The sequence below is a fragment of the Euprymna scolopes genome, chromosome 22 (genome assembly GCF_053919585.1).
Source record: "Euprymna scolopes isolate OS-2025 chromosome 22, ASM5391958v1, whole genome shotgun sequence".
In the NCBI taxonomy this organism is placed as follows: Eukaryota; Metazoa; Mollusca; class Cephalopoda; order Sepiida; family Sepiolidae; genus Euprymna; species Euprymna scolopes.
In genome coordinates this window covers 27,444,808-27,461,515 of record NC_136503.1, presented here as the reverse complement: position 1 = coordinate 27,461,515, position 16,708 = coordinate 27,444,808, and the positions used below count along the sequence as shown (strand labels likewise).

The following is a 16,708-nucleotide window of genomic DNA, read 5'->3' as shown; positions in this document are numbered from 1 at the left end:
TGCTTTCCTATTCCATATAAAACCAGTTTCCCTTCATGTCGGAATAAGAAATGGTTCGTTTCAAACCTCGAATGGGCATGATTACCTACTACTCTACTACAATTCGTAGTATAAATGGTTAGTTAATTGCTGTGACACCCCTACCGTAGAATGCCGACGGATTCGTTATCGGTTATTTTTTAACCTAGTCAGAATGCCCCCCCCCCCGTCAGGAAAGCTTGCTGGTATCCTCGTAAAACAACTTTATCTCACATTGTGTACGAGAAGGGCATTTATAAATCTTGCCGGCTCAAATATGTCTCGGACATTCCAGGTATTGACTTGGTGCAAAATAATGTCGATTTTTGACGTTCAAATATATTTATATATATATATATATATATATATATATATATATATATAGAGAGAGAGAGAGAGAGAGAGAGAGAGAGTAAGTTATAAAAATATATATAGCAATACAGCCACACAGAATATTCTGCGTTTCATTCTCGTGAGAATTCGTCAGGCTTATGCTCACGAGAATGAGACGCGAAATATTCTGTGTAACTTAATTGCCATATATATTTTTATAACTTGCTACCTAGCTCTACCTGTGTATTGAGCACTGTTGAAGTAAATACTGAAAATTTACGCATAAAACTATATTCCCATATATTAATTTATATGACATTATTTTTGCCCCAACCTAATATAAAAATGGCAAGTTTACCGGTTTAACAATATATTGTACAACCAAATCAATGTACGTATTGTATTTTTCAGGCTTAAGAGATAATGTTTAAAAAAATCGAGTTTATTTTTTGTATTTAACTATGGACTTACAATATTTCCGCCAACATGTCCAGGAGACCGACTAAATTGAAGTTGTTTAAGTAGCGAGCCATCACCAATACCTATTAGTCGTACAGTAATTTCATAGTACATATATAGTAAAACCCGAGACTTTGTGTTTTTATTATTTGTAAGTAACATTAATGCGCCTATTATTATTGGTTGTGTTTTGGCTTAAGCTGTCGTATTCTGCCAACGAATCTGAATGGTATATAGCATTTTAAAAAAAGTGAAGAGGCCATAACTGTTTATTTGTTTAAAACGTAGACATTTTATGAAACAATGGATGGTTTATGACTCACTACTCAAGTGAAACAGTGCGACAATCATGCCAACTTTTTAAGTAAGATTATTTTCTTAATGAGCCGATATTAGTTAAGCAATTAACAACAAAGGATAGGACAACGAAATGGGCACCTCGTGAACATAAGAGACCAAAGGAAAGACCAAGAACGAGATGGAGGGACGACCTGATACAACACATGGGTCCCACATGTCAGCGAATAGATCGAGACAAAGATAGATGGCTAAAGTCCAAGGAAAGATTCCTCATTGAGTGATGAAACCCTTATAGATTGATTGATTGATTCATAGATTGACATGGTTGCTATGATGAGGAAAATTAAGATGTCTATCAATATAGACGGAGTGATCAATAATTAACGTTACAGATATTTTCCCCATGTTTATTAGATAAATTAAACAATACAGATCACACAAACATAAATATATAGGGTGAACCGGAGTAATTCCACCCATAACTTTACAAAAATGGCTGCCAAAGACAAAATAATAGTTTTTACTAAAAACAAATTAACACACACATATATAGGTCAAAACAGTTTTATATGTAAAAAAAAAATTGAACTCATGTAACGGTCAATGAAAAAAAGGTTTTAAATCAATTTCAATATTTACGAAAAAAGGGGCAATTCCACTCCCCATCTTTTTTCCATTTCTTTTGCCTCATTTGAGCATCAAAAGTGTAAGTAAACAAACTTGGCCTTCGGGACAATATCAAAGTGTAGTATCTGTTCTTCAGATGCTGCACTTCAATTTCTTGTTCTCTGTCAGTGGAGGAGAAATCCTTCACGACTGAGACAATTTTTATTTTTGTTCCTTTTCTCCACGTTAAAAAATGACTCTGGTGTCTAACTCTGTCCCGTGGGGAGGCATTGTAAATAGGAACAATATAAATGGTCTACAGTGTCTTTTCAAAGGCACCTAACATTAACAAAGCCAGCTCTACACTCCACACAAGGTAGCCTAGTCTGTTGTTTGACTGAAAAGTTTTCGAGGAGGTTTCTTGACCGAGTTGACGGAGTTTGTTTATCACTGTCGTCATCATCACCATAGAGTGACTGGTTTGACCTGCCCTCATCACTGTCCCCGATTTGTGAATCGTCATCAAAGATGGTAGCATGTTCTTACTTTCCCTTTCCATTTCTCTTTACTTTCTGCTTTCTTGCTGAGGAAGTTTCATCTTCATCGTTATTGCCAACTCGGGCGGATCATTTTGGCTGCCAATCTTCATCACTTTCAGTGTCACAATTGAATTTTAACTCAGACTCGTTATCAGCAGATATTTACACTCTTGATTTCTTCCCCTTTCTTTTCCCTTTCCTTTTCTCTTTTCTCTTCCCTTTCCCTCCCTCTTTTTAGCTCGCCCGAGTTTTGTTTTTTTAGGTTGCCTTTCTTCCTCTTCTTGTACCATCCTCTGAATAAATTCAGCAGATGTCAGACTCTCCCCATATATCCTGGCAACTGTTTTTTGCTAGCATAATTCTTCAGGACTCCACAGAATGATTGTTGGGAAATTCTACCCCCTAGGGGGTGGGTTTCCCCCAAGAGGCATAGATGATAAAACCCACCTGTTGACAATACTAGGACTGAAATAGAAAGATCGAGTGTTTCAAAAGGAAGAAAAAGGGATAACAAATTAGTATAAACTGTGTCAGATTAAGAAATCAACATCTTGACTCTATGATCTCATCATAAAAATGCAAAAGGTGTACTTACTTGATGGATGGAGTAGGATGATGTTTTCAAGCTTGAAGCAGTTAAATTTCCCACCAACATACCTTGGAAAGGAAATGCTATGCAAGGGAAGCAACTCTATTAAATGGACAACTCAAGTTAAGGATGAAACAGTACTCCTGACAGCAGTTATTTCCCATTATATGTAAAGAGGGTAGAATTCCTCCGTGGGTGGAATTACCCCGGTTCACCCTACAATAGTAATACTAGATTTAACATATCCAAACTTTATTCAATGTAGCTGCCATATTCATTAATAACTTGCTGTAAGCGCTTGGTGAATGCTCTACACGAGTCACGAGTGACTTTTGTGGCATTTTCGCTTAATTTCTTCTTCGGAACATCTCAATTGGTATTGTGGGACGCTGATACTTTACTATCCAATATTTTGATCTCACAAGTTGATTTGAAACGTTTTAATGCTCTCCAGACAAACATTCGATTCACATTTAAGGTCTTTGCAATGTCTCCTGCAAACTTTCCAGATTTGAACACCTCTACAATAGCAAGTCATTTGGCTAAATCATAGGGCATATTGTCAAAAGTAATCTTCAAGTTAAACTTTATCCATATACACCTGAAAAAGATTTTAAAAAAAAACTCATGAAATTCAATAATATAGATAATAATAGGAAGTTGTAACGGTAAATATTGAACACCCTGTATATTAAACGTTATACTTTATGGGATGTAAGAAAACAGAATATTGTTTTATAAAATAGAATATTCGATCAGATGTGTGGAAATGTAATGAAAATGAGAAAATATCTGCAGACGAAAAGGAGGAGGTAAACAGTAACTTATTTGTGTGTCTGTCCTATTAGGTTGACAAGAAAGTTCTTGCGGAATTTTTATATCTCATTTCAAATGATGTATTTTCAAATATTGAACACTCCGTATATTAAACCTTATATATGCTACTAGCGAGATTTGCAACTCAGTGGTAATGCGCCAATGTAATTTATACTCGTAGTATGTCTACCCGGTGTTGGCTCGGGACAATTAAAGAAGACAAAATATATGTTAAATAACGCGTGCAACATATGTTCCAAAGCACCAGTAAAACTACCCCCGGCCACTATAGAAGATAATTTTTTGTTTTCAAAATATATACATGAAACGGAACGGGCGCCAAACACATGAATCGAAACCAAAGTGTTCAAATCTGCAGTCATTCATTTTACCAGCTGAGGTATTTGTTACGATCTCACAGAGATGTTCGAAAGTAACCTATTTATTAGTTTTAATGTACTCAGTAGGGAATAAAATGTACGCATGGGCAATGGAAACACGCTCATAAAAGTAAGATGAAATTTGAACACCAAAACGAATTATGTGGCATTTCTGCACCAAAGAATTGATATTTTTTAAAAATAACTTTTCTATAATACAGGGCCTAGAAAAGATGACATGATCCCATTTCCGTTTGATGAAAACCGTTTTCTTTTCAGACCATCTACTATTGGCCAGTTGTGTACAAATCCCAAGAGCGATAGAAACCGTTTATCATGTCTGAAAGTGACACAATGTTCATCAAGATGGGAGATGCGCTGCTGTGCAACTCATGTTCCAAGTTATGACAACAGGACCATTGCCAGCACCCTTAAAATGAACACCCGGACGGTTCAACTCTCGAGAGCGTGCCCAGGAGGTGAAAACAAAGTTTCCAGCCACGGTTATGGTCTTTAGTGTAGTTTCAAGTAAGGGCCATATCATGCCACCTCACATCTTCGATGTCGGCTTGAAAGTCAACACCAAAGTGTACCTGGATGTGCTGAAGAGCGTGGTGATTTTCTGGTGCAATCAAGTGGCTGCTGGAAGACCCTGGGTGTGGCAACAAAACTTGGCGTCGGCCCACAAGTCCACAGAGATCCAGGCTTGGCTTCAGAAGGAGTGCTACGACTTTGCACCCTTCTTTCACTGGCTCCCTCGTCATTCGACCTGAACCCGCTGAACTACTTCGTTTGGTCATATGCCGAGAACATCACCAACAATACCAAAGCAACCTGATCGCTGCCATCCGCCGAGTATTCGTCGAGCTCCCGCTTGTGGAAAAGGCATTCTCCCAATTCCAGACCCGTATCGACGAGGTGATGGAGACTGAAGGTGGCTACATTGAAATGATGTCAGTCCTACTACATAATCAAGTTATCTGAATTCATTTTTTCAATAAAAGTTTTAAGATAAATCTATTGTGTTGTTTTCTTTAGGGCGACAAATTTATCATTCTACCCTGTATACATCTGGGGCAATGTCGATCAAGAAAATGCAAACTGTATTTTTGTGGGTTTAACGAGATATAAAACACATACAAAGACGTTTTCACTTTATATAACAGCTGTACACAATTCACATTGAAACTAACTAATTGATTATTATAGATTTTTGAATACAGCTACTAGGCGCGAAGGTTATAAGTCATATATATATATTGTTTTATTTAGTTTTACACATAGGCTGTAACTTTAAATTCTTTCGATTTTGTAAAAGTTTAGCATTAAACACCAATTTATACATTTTCAAAAATTTCAGCTACTTTGGAATATCTTCTTAGGGGTCATTAGAAAGGCACAACTTCGCATTTGGAAATTCAAACTATCAGATTTGCGTTGCATTTGATCCATAATCATTGGACTTCAATTAAAAAATATTCCATAATATATGGTATATTAATGTCATCCAAAGACAGTGATACAATCGAGGTTCCCATAAGTGTTTAAGAGGTGGAGAAAAGAGTAAAAGAAATATAACACAAAAAGAAGAGATAGATTTATCAGGAAACCAAGATATAGAAAATAGGGTTGGCGGAAAGACAACGGATAAGAAGTTGTTCACCAAGGAAGACAAAGTGAAGCTCACGTGGGATTGTTGGCCAAGATGTGGCAATGATTGGGATGGATAAGGTCAATAGAGTAAGAGTTTATTTTACGGCCACTTTTACGGAGTGGTAACGAGTTTCGACAGTTTACGACGTTTAGGGACAGTTGGAAACAATCTCGGATTTGTGAAGGTTAACGACATTTAAGAGTTGAGGACAGTTTCCAATTGGATACGTGGTCCTGAATATGACATTAAACTATATCCGACGCTTGCGGGCTTTGAGGAGTGTGGAGCCACCCCTTAATTGCCATTGCTCCCAGGTCCACTCTGACTCGTAGTGATAATACTTGTTAGGGTCCCAACTATGGGTTGAATAGAAACCGACTTGAAAAAAAAAATTCTATTAAAAACTTTTTCTTCAAAATCTTTGGATTCGGGATTAAATAACCTGAAAATGGTTGATATGCCGTAAAACAAAAACAACCAACCGATTAACCAATTAAACACACTAACTTAGACCATGTCGCATGAGCTTTAGGGCATCGAGATGAGCTGGCAGCTGAACGTAAATGTAAAAAGTCAATGCTGTCGCACACGCACCCAAAGTGTAACTGATATTTATAGAATGTGTCGTATGTGGTTTATTTTAGAGCCAGTGTGAAATAATGGGACCGGCCATATGCTGGAATAAACAAAAATGAAAAATGAAGTAACAAAACTCGCGGATGATGCCAGGTTCTCGAAAAAGAGTAAACGAGAGAAAATGACCCAGATTCTGATCTGTGACGTAGATGAAACTCAACTACCAAACAAAATAACAACAAATTCAGATTTATGCAATTGGAATTAAAACAAATTCGGTGTTGGAAACAGGACAGTCATGTATTTCAAAAACACTCACTACGAATCTGTCTGTCGCCGTCACTCCATATTTCTTATTTCGCCGAGAGGAGGGCGATGGTAATAATCAATCATTAATCCCCTCTTTGGGGGTCAGTGTAGCATAGGTTATGTTATCTATGATATTATCATCCCAGGCTAGCAAACCTATGCGACGAAATTTATCTGCCAGTACACACACACACACACACACACACACACACACACACACACACACACACACACACACACACACACACACACACACACACACACACACACACACATATATATATATATATATTATATTATACTATATTATATTAGTGGTCTGGCAAGGTTACATAGAAAAAACTTAACAGCATAACTGACGTTGTCCTGCAGGACACTATATATATACAATTGTACGCAAATTTGAACATATTTTATTGGTTTGTAAATATAAGTTCTTTTTTTCCAATTGCCAAAAAATTTTAATCATACACTAGTAAGTAATAATCTTCAAGAAGCCTGCGAATGTTCATGCAGTTTCGTTCCATCGAACTAAAAATATGAGCATTTCAATATTCAATTTGACTACCAGTAATGCTCCCTATCTTAGGTTGAGCATTTGGGAAGTGATATACAAATTACCATTAGCGTATGAAGCGATGCTCTTTGTGTAAACAAATTGAGCAAAGGTACTTTGGACAATATCAAAATATTGTTAATTCACTGCCAGCATAGCAGCAGCCGTATGGTTTAACGGTTAGAAGCTCCAACTGTGGTTTAGACGATAATGTTTCGATCCTGGCTTGAGGTAGTTTCTTGTCTAGCCGCACTGATGAGCTGCGAAACAGTACTTTATGTGAAAGACTATATATATATATATATATATATATATATATATATATATATATATATATATATATGTATATATATCTGTGGAAATCTACTTTATATCCTTATAATATATACCAATCCTTATTTAAGAAACTCAATGTAGTTACAGCGCAATATAATGAATGCATGAAAAAAGTCTATATTCCAAATGTTGACCATCTTATAATTTATTTCTTTAAGTCATTTGACATTTACAATTCTTGACAGTATCTGCTTTGTAGGACAGAATCAATCACTTAATTATTATATCAATTAGTGAATCTATTTTGCTCTTAACTCATCAGAGAAATAGCAACAATAAATCCATAACAAAAATAAAGTGCGTTTTGACATGATTAAAAATCCAAAAATTGGAAAAGAAGCTGTAAATACCTTATAATGTGTTTACATTACGTTATTTTTAATTTAGAAAAATATAGTTTTGGAACTTATGAAATTGTCAAAAAGGTAGTATATCGATATTAGTAGCCTGACATATAGTATATCTGTAAGGATATATATATATATATATATATATATATATATATATATATATACTTATATCTGCTTATATATATATATATATGTATATAATTATATATATGCGTGTATATTCTTTAATTATAAAACACTTGAGTTATATGCAAAAATTGATAACAAACAGTCTGGGTGAATAAATGTAAATAAACTTGCATATATATATATATATATATATATATATATATATATATATATATATATATTTAAATAAGGGAGTAGTCACCAACAATGTGTATTTTTTAACATTATTTTATTATTCCGTGTCTTGGTTTTTCATTGAGAATTATGTTTCGATCATTGTAATAATGTTTTTAAGTCATTGAAATCGTTTTTACGCGCGTTTCAGACGTTCTGTGAAGCGTCTTCGTCAGAAATTATTTTCAAATGTGTTGGAGATGTAAAAATGGCAATTTTCGTAGTTCATTTGAAGTGTTTCCAAGGGGTGGAGGCTTGTAAGTGTTTATTATTCATTGGCATGTTCAATTTTTATTAATCTTTTATTGGGCTTGTCGAGGCCGCTGACCTGGCTGTAGTCACTCTCCCTTTCTTCTAGTGACTTTTTTTCCTTTAGGGTGGGGTAGGGTGTGTGTGTGTGTGTGTGTGTGTGTGTGTGTGTGTGCGTGTGCGTGTGTGTGTTTGCTTTTATTGGTTTGAGAATGTGTATACTGTTTTATAGTATTATGAGGTTATTTGCTTCCTTAGGAAGATGACTGTGAGCCGAGGTGTATGTGTGAGGAGGGGGGACAGCTCTTCTGAAATAAGGGTAAGGGTGCTTTCATTCTATTTTGATATTTATTTTTTGGATTCTTGGATTTTAGTATTCCGATTTTTCGTTTTAGTCTTTTCGGGTATTCCTTATATTATTTTTGTTTAGAAAGAGGGGTGTATTTAAAATATGTATAGGGGATTTTTTAATGTTTCTATTTATTTGTCTCCTCATGTGGGTATGGCCAGACCCAGGATCGGTTTCTAGTGTGGGGAAGATTTTGTTCCCCAGAGGCGGGGGGGGGGCAATTGGAGGGGGTATAGGTATGGGAGGGGGATGGTAGAAGGGATGATAGTTGTTTCAGTCATGAGGGGGTTCTCCTCCACTGACTGAGGAGGGAGCGAGGTGTTGGAACAGATATTATACTATGGTTCTAGGTGTTTCCTAGTGTTGTTGGTTTCGAGGTTAAGTAGGGTTGGTATTGTTCAGTGTGTTGTATTAGAGATAGGGGTGTTATGTCTGTGTGTGGTTGTATGCGCGCACGTGTCGGTTCTGATTTATGTGTGGGTGTGTATATGTGTATGTGTATGGATGTGCATGCGAGTGTACCTTGCATTTCAGGTTTTTGTGTGATGATATTAGGCTCTGTTCAGTTCAGGAGTGAATCTGGTGATGAAGTTTTTTTTCTGTGTAAGTAAATAAAAATAATTGCCTGTTTGGAAGATTGCCATTATTTTGAAGCTGTTTCCACTGCATGTGTGTACGTGTTTTGAAACATAGAGGTGTCTGTTAACTGCAATTTTGATGTTGCTCTTATGTAAGGCCACTCTATTGCTGAAATTTTTGGTGGCGCCTATGTAGGATTTGTTGCATGTTGTGCATCTTAGTCCATATACTACATTTCTGGAGGTGCAATTTAGATCCTTTTTTATTTTGAATGTTTGTGTTGGGTTTTTGAATGTGTATGTGTAACCTTGCCCCCCGCCTCTGAGGAACAAAATCTTCCCCACACTAGGAACCGATCCTGGGTCTGGCCATACCCACATGGGGAGACAAATAAATACAAACATTAAAAAATCCCCTATACATATTTTAAATACACCCCTCTTTCTAAACAAACATAATATAAGGAATACCCGAAAAGACTAAAACGAAAAATCACAATACTAAAATCCAAGAATCCAAAAGATAAATATCAAAATAGAATGAAAGCACCCCTACCCTTATTTCAGAAGAACTGGTCCCCCCCCCTCACACATACATATTAGTAACGACTTCGGCTCACAGTCACCTTCCTAAGGAAGCAAATAAATTCATAATACTATAAAGCAGTATACACATTCTCAAACCAATAAAAGCAAACACACACACGCACACACACGCACACATGCATGTGTGTGTGTGTGTGTGTGTTTGCGTGTGTGTGTGTGTGTGTGTGTGTGTGTGTGAAAACTACCCCAAATATATTTTTAAGTCACAAAATATTAGCATAGATTTTTTTCGGACATCCGTGTGTATATACAAACAAACGCGCGTGCGGACGTGCGTACATATATGTCTCTCTCTCTCTCTCTCTCTCTCTCTATATATATATATATATATATATATATATATATATATGTACTAGCAAAAGTGCCTGTCGTTGACTTGGTTCAAAAACAACCTACAGAAAATGGACTCTAATTTATGATAGGTTGTGAAAAGGAAGGGTTGTAAAAAGATAGCTTCGAATTTGGGGATATCAAAACCAAAGCAAAATATGATGAAAGTAAAAATAAAATAGATAAACCCTATAATTCATTATACCATACCTGTTCACACGGAAACGCTTATCACAATATTCTGTGGATCTATATTAAAAAACCTTGTTAAACTTTGTGACATATTTCCATTCTATGGAGGTTAGGCGCGAACGAACACCCCATAATTTTATTATACCATATTTCTTCAAACTGAAACATAATTATCAAATTGTACGTACGCAGATAGAAAAGTCTTTATTAAAGTTTGTGCCTATTTCCATTCTATGGAGGCCAGGCGCGAACGATGACCCCACAATTTTATTATACCATTCCTATTAAAGTTAAAACATACTTATCAAAGTATTATTATGAATATCTATATAAAAAAACACTTGTAAACGTTTTGTTTTAATTTTTGAATGTTTTATTTCCATACTTTGTGAACCAGGCGCGTACGCAGATCCCACAATTTCATTGAATCATCATTATGCCAGATCAAACATGCCCGTTCCTGTGTCTCGATGCATCTTCTATCATTATATGCGATCAGTTTTTTATAATAGTCAACCATATAGGAGCCTATTCGTGACCAGACACACACACACACAGACGTTCAGCTTTATATATATATATATATATATATATATATATATATATATATATATATATATATATATATATTAGAATGACTAGTTCAGTATTAATCTGATATTTTCCCATTTACAAATAGGTGGTGCCAATATTATGCCCCTCAAAATTTCCTTAAAAATTTTCCAAATGTCAAAAGACGTATTAATTAATTGATGTATAATGAGTAGAGGTATCCGGCTTTTTAAAGTTCTGTATCGAAACAAATTAAATATTATATGTAAAAACAAATATACTCTGTAATATCTTAGACATCAAAAGCCGAAAAAAAGCTATTGCCTCGGGTGAGGCTCGAACTCACAACCTCCGCATTCCTCACGCTGCGATACACGCAGGGAAGGTACTATCTATAAGTACGGCGCGCTAACCGATTGTGCCACCGAGGCAAGCCGTGAGATACGAATCCATTAAAAGTAAATATAGATACTTTTTTTCTTTTTCTTTTTTCTTTTTGTTTATTTTTATTGTGAGACCAGCATTTAGCCAATCTGTATACATTTCCTTTCCACAGCAGAGAGATCTGACCTAAGGCCGGAATGTAGGTTAGTAGGGCATTAACCGGACATGTATTATCGTTTCGCGGGGGGGGGGTGACTTGTTGGTTTATTTGTCTTAAAAACAAATTTTATTGAACAAAATGACGACAGTCTTTCCATCATGTGAAATAAAGTGTTAAGTAAAAGTTCATATTACAGACGCGTCATCAATTTTCTTAACTCATGCACGTGATCGAATCAATAAATATAATTAGATCATTCTGAATAGTATATATATATATATATATATATATATATATATATATATATATAGTCATCGACATACAGTCCTGTTTTGTTGTGTCACAACTCATCAGTGTCGCTAGACTAGCATCTCTCTCAAGCCAAGGAACGAACCTAGAACTGTCGTGTTGACAGCTCTTACTTAATTTAATCACATAAATTAATATACGAAAGTATAAATTTATGCGTACACTTCAAGTATTTACTTCAATAGTACTCAATATGGAGGTAGAGCTAGGTATTAGGTTATAAAATATATATGGCAATTAAGCTACACAGAATATTCCGCGTTTCATCGACGCTACAAGCCTGATGAATCCTAGCGTGGATGAAACGCGGAATATTCTGTGTAGCTTAATTGCCATATATATTTTATAACTTATAATATATATATATATATATATATATATATATATATATATATATATATATATATAGTCTACAGTTTTATTTGTACAAAAAGTATTGGTTACATATGTGCATACAGGTTTCAATTGCAATTTCTTGATGAATAAATATAGCGCTATAAATAAAAAAATATGCATATGCTTAATGGCCATATATATTTTATAACTTACTATATATATATATATATATATATATATATATATATATATATATATATATATATATATGTATGTGTGTGTGTGTGTGTGTGTGTGTGTAGGGCTCCGAAACACGCGTGCCCGTAGATTACTGTTTTTTTAAATAATAAATAATAAATAAATAATACGTCCAAATAAAAAATGGGCGACTTTCTAAGAAAAACACCGGTATTCATAAACAGATGAACGATAAAAACAAAGCAGTAAATCTTTTATGGCATCATACGTAATGGATTAGGGCGCTAGTCTGAAATACATAAGGTCCAAGGTTCGAATCCTACCAACAGTCAAGCTACGCTGAAGAGGAGTAGGGATCCGAAACACGAGTGTCCGTGACCAAGACCTTTGAACTTCACCTTCCAAAGGTGTGTGCACCATTCCTAGGTGGGGGACTATCATCACGCCAGATTTGGTCATGATTGGTCCACTGGTGTGAATTGTAAGGGAATTGTACTCACAGACACATACGAAAGCTACTATATATCTTATAAATTATTTTGTGTGTGTGTGTGTGTGTGTGTGTGTGTGTGTGTATTGATATTCATATCAAAATCCTTTTTCTATTTATTTAGAAAGAAAATTCGACTTTGTTATATATGAGTTGTAGAATTGAATTCATCTGCAAAAGATCTAGCTAAATTGCATATTCTTTTAAACGTTAATTTTTATTAATTCCCTATTAGTTTTTTCGGTTTTCTTATGGGATGATCAACTTTAGTTAACTATTACGTGTAATTATATCCATCCATATATATGATCATGAAAAGGGGAACGGACAACGGAAAACATTGAACTACCCAATCAAACGGAGATGAAGGCACGAAATGACCATAACAGCTGTACATATCTGGGAATCCTTGAAGCAGGCACCATCAAAGAAACAGAAATGTAAGAAAAATGAGAAAAGAATATCTGTAAAGGATAAGAAAACTCCTCGAAACTAAACTATATAGTAGAAACCTAATAAAAAGGTATAAAGACATAAGCAGTGTAACTAGTAAGATACTTCGGATCGCTTATAGGTTGGATCAAATAAGAACTGAAGCAACTTGACCAGAAAACCAGGAAACCAGGAAACTCATGACTATGCAATGCACTACATCCAGAGGGTAATGTCGACTAACACTACGTGAAAAGAAAAAGCGGAGGAAAAGGACTGCTTTGTATAAAAGATTATGTAAATGACACGGAAAAAGGAATGGGAAAAATACATAATGCAAAACACTTTTATTGAGAAATAAGAGAGAAATATTTATCGCAACAAGAAACACAGAAGAAGCGAAGAAGAAGGAACAAAAGAGAAACAAAGGATAAGGATGAAATGAAGAAAGAAGCAGCTACATGGAAGATTTATACGGATGACAAAAGATGAAAAAAAAAAAACGAAACGAAACAAACGAAAACACTTTGACATGGCTACAAAAGGAAACGTAAACAGGGAAAATTAACCCCTAATAATAACCGCACAAGATAACGCAATTAGAACCAACCACACCAAAGCAAGGATCGACAAGACACAAGATAACAGTAAATGCAGACTCTATGGACGAAACACTAAACTACATAGTAAGTAAATGCAGCAAACTAGCCACCCCACCAAATATTAGAATTGATCCAACCAAGTGGGGAATGCAGTACACTTGGAATTATGAAGATAACCGCATCTTAAACACGATGACAAATTGTATACACAAACTGGCAGCAGTACTTGAAAATGAAAGTAAAAAAATCCTACGGGATATGGATATACAAACAGATAAACCCACCGAAGCAAAAAGACCGGATGTCATAATAGTTAACAAGAAAGAAAAGTCATGTCATATCGTAGATTTCCATGTTCCAGCTGACCACACATGGATATCAAGGAGACAGAGAAGCGGAGCAAATACATTGAACTAGCTAGCTCAAGGGGATATGGAAGATGAAGGAAGCCAAGATAACACCATTATAATAGAAGCACGACAACTTTGAGAAAAGAATGAGAGAGATTTTACAATCAGAGGGATGACTGAGAAAATATAATGGACAACAATAATGAAAACGGCTGAACTATTAAGTAAAAACAATAGAATGTGGAGACATATGACCTACAGGAGCCAGCCGGACATCTAAAACTGCTACAGATGTAAAACCCACACAAAAAACGCCACATTCAATGATAAAAAGTGAAACAATGTAATTGTAAATTAACCTCCGTATTTCCTTTCCCTCCCAAAAATGTAGTGTTGACTTATACCACGCCACCACAGATAATCGAGAAGGGCCAAGGAGGATTAAAGGACCGAGAAGAGAAAGTACTAACCAGACCCCCCACTGGATGAGTGCGAAGAGGACTAAGACCTTGAGGGGCTTATTGCCACCCAAATTAAAGTAAAGAAAAATAGTAGTTACCAACGAGAAATCAATGGTAAACTGCTGCTTCGATAATGCAAAATGATTTGCAAAGGTTCTCGCAAGAGATGGTTATCTCTTTCGGGAACCTTTGCAAAGTACTGGAAATCTGGGGAAACTTATCACTCAGACTCTATGAAACACCACAGGTTGTTCTCGAAGATAAATCTTTAATGATGGTTTGTGTGACTACTCCTAGTGAGTAAATACTACTACTACTACTACTACTACTACTACTACTAATAATAATAATACTAATAATACTAATAATAATAATAGCTGGAGAAGAAAACACAATTCGAACCAACCACATCAAAGCAAGGATCGACAAGACACAAGACAACAACAAATGCAGACTCTGTGGACAAAGAGACGAAACACTGAACCATATGATAAGACACGATCAAGTGAACACCCTGACAAATGATATAAGCACTAACCGGTAGCAGTAATAAAAATGAAAGTCACAAAATCCGATAGGACATCGATATACACACATATCAAAGAAAAACATTCAAGCAAGAAGACCAGATGTTATAATAGTTTACAAGAAGAAAACGTCCGGCCAGATTGTAGAATTTGCAGCTTCAGTAGACACCAGATTAAAGATCAAGGAGACAGAAGATTAAGAAGCCAATACACGAAACTGGCCAGAGATCTGAAGGGGACAAGGAAGACGAAGAAAATCAAGATAACACTACTAATAGTAGGAGCACTAGGAACAATACCGAAAAACATTGAAAAAAAATGGGAGAGATTGTTATCAGAGGTGGCTGAGACGATATAACATATAACTTAATGAAAACGGGTGAATTATTAAGGAAAATCTTTGAATGTGGGGACTAACACACATGAGCTATAGGCGCAAGGCGGACATACCGAAACTGCAACATATATAAAACGCAAAATAACATTATATAGAATAATGGAAACTGAAATAGTATAATTGTCAGTTAATTGTAAGTTAACCCCCCTCCATCTTGCACTTCTGACTTCTCTCCCATTTTTTGTGTGTTTGTATATCACTATAAACTGGCACCACAAATAAGTGGAAAGAACGAAGAGAAAGGTCTAACTGGACCTTCGATGGATACGTGCAAAAAGGACTAGGACCTCAGGGAGGCTTATTGCCATCCAAATTCCAATGAAAACTAATGGCCGCTACCAACAAGAAATCAATGGTAAACTGCTGTTGCGATAACGTAAATTCTTTTGCAAAGGTTATCGAACAAGGTAAAGATTAGTGGAAATCTAAGGAGATTTCTTGTCACTCAGACCCCAGGGAACATCACAAATTGTCCTCAAAGACCAATCTTTGATGATGGCTTGTGTGACTACTCCTAGTGAGTATATACTATACACATGAATGTGCATCTACGTACCCGTATCGGCTAGACATTTACTCTCATATACATAATCTCTCAACGAACAAACACGCAGTCATATACCCCCTACACACTCATCCCCACTTTATTATTCGCACATTTACACATTTACAGTCGAAAGGCACACCCAAAAATGAAAACATTCATGAGGCACTACCGCGCACTCATCCAGACACAAATTTATGACCACAAACACAAACACGCATGCATGGTTGTAACATACTTGTAGAGACAAGTACACGCACAAAAACACAGCTGTCTCACGCGAGACACATACACACACAAATGAACACACACATACGTACACACTCGCATGAGCGCACGCGCGTGCACGCACGCACACACACACACACACACACACACACACACACAACACACAAACGCAGCGAAACATGTGTCCAACTTCTGACTGATAACAGTGGCATAAAAAAACAGCTACTAAACACTATCAATATATGGCTGGATTGAGGAGTGCGTACTGCTT

The 16,708-nt window shown here is 35.9% G+C and overlaps 1 non-coding gene across 1 annotated transcript; it reads right to left on the bottom strand.

The window, feature by feature from the left end:
- Positions 1-11,340: 11,340 nt before the first annotated feature.
- On the bottom strand, positions 11,341-11,450 carry Trnai-uau (transfer RNA isoleucine (anticodon UAU)). The gene is made up of 2 exons: positions 11,413-11,450; positions 11,341-11,376 (listed from the first exon to the last, which is right to left on the bottom strand). It is a non-coding gene; the product is annotated as a tRNA-Ile (tRNA).
- Positions 11,451-16,708: the final 5,258 nt, after the last annotated feature.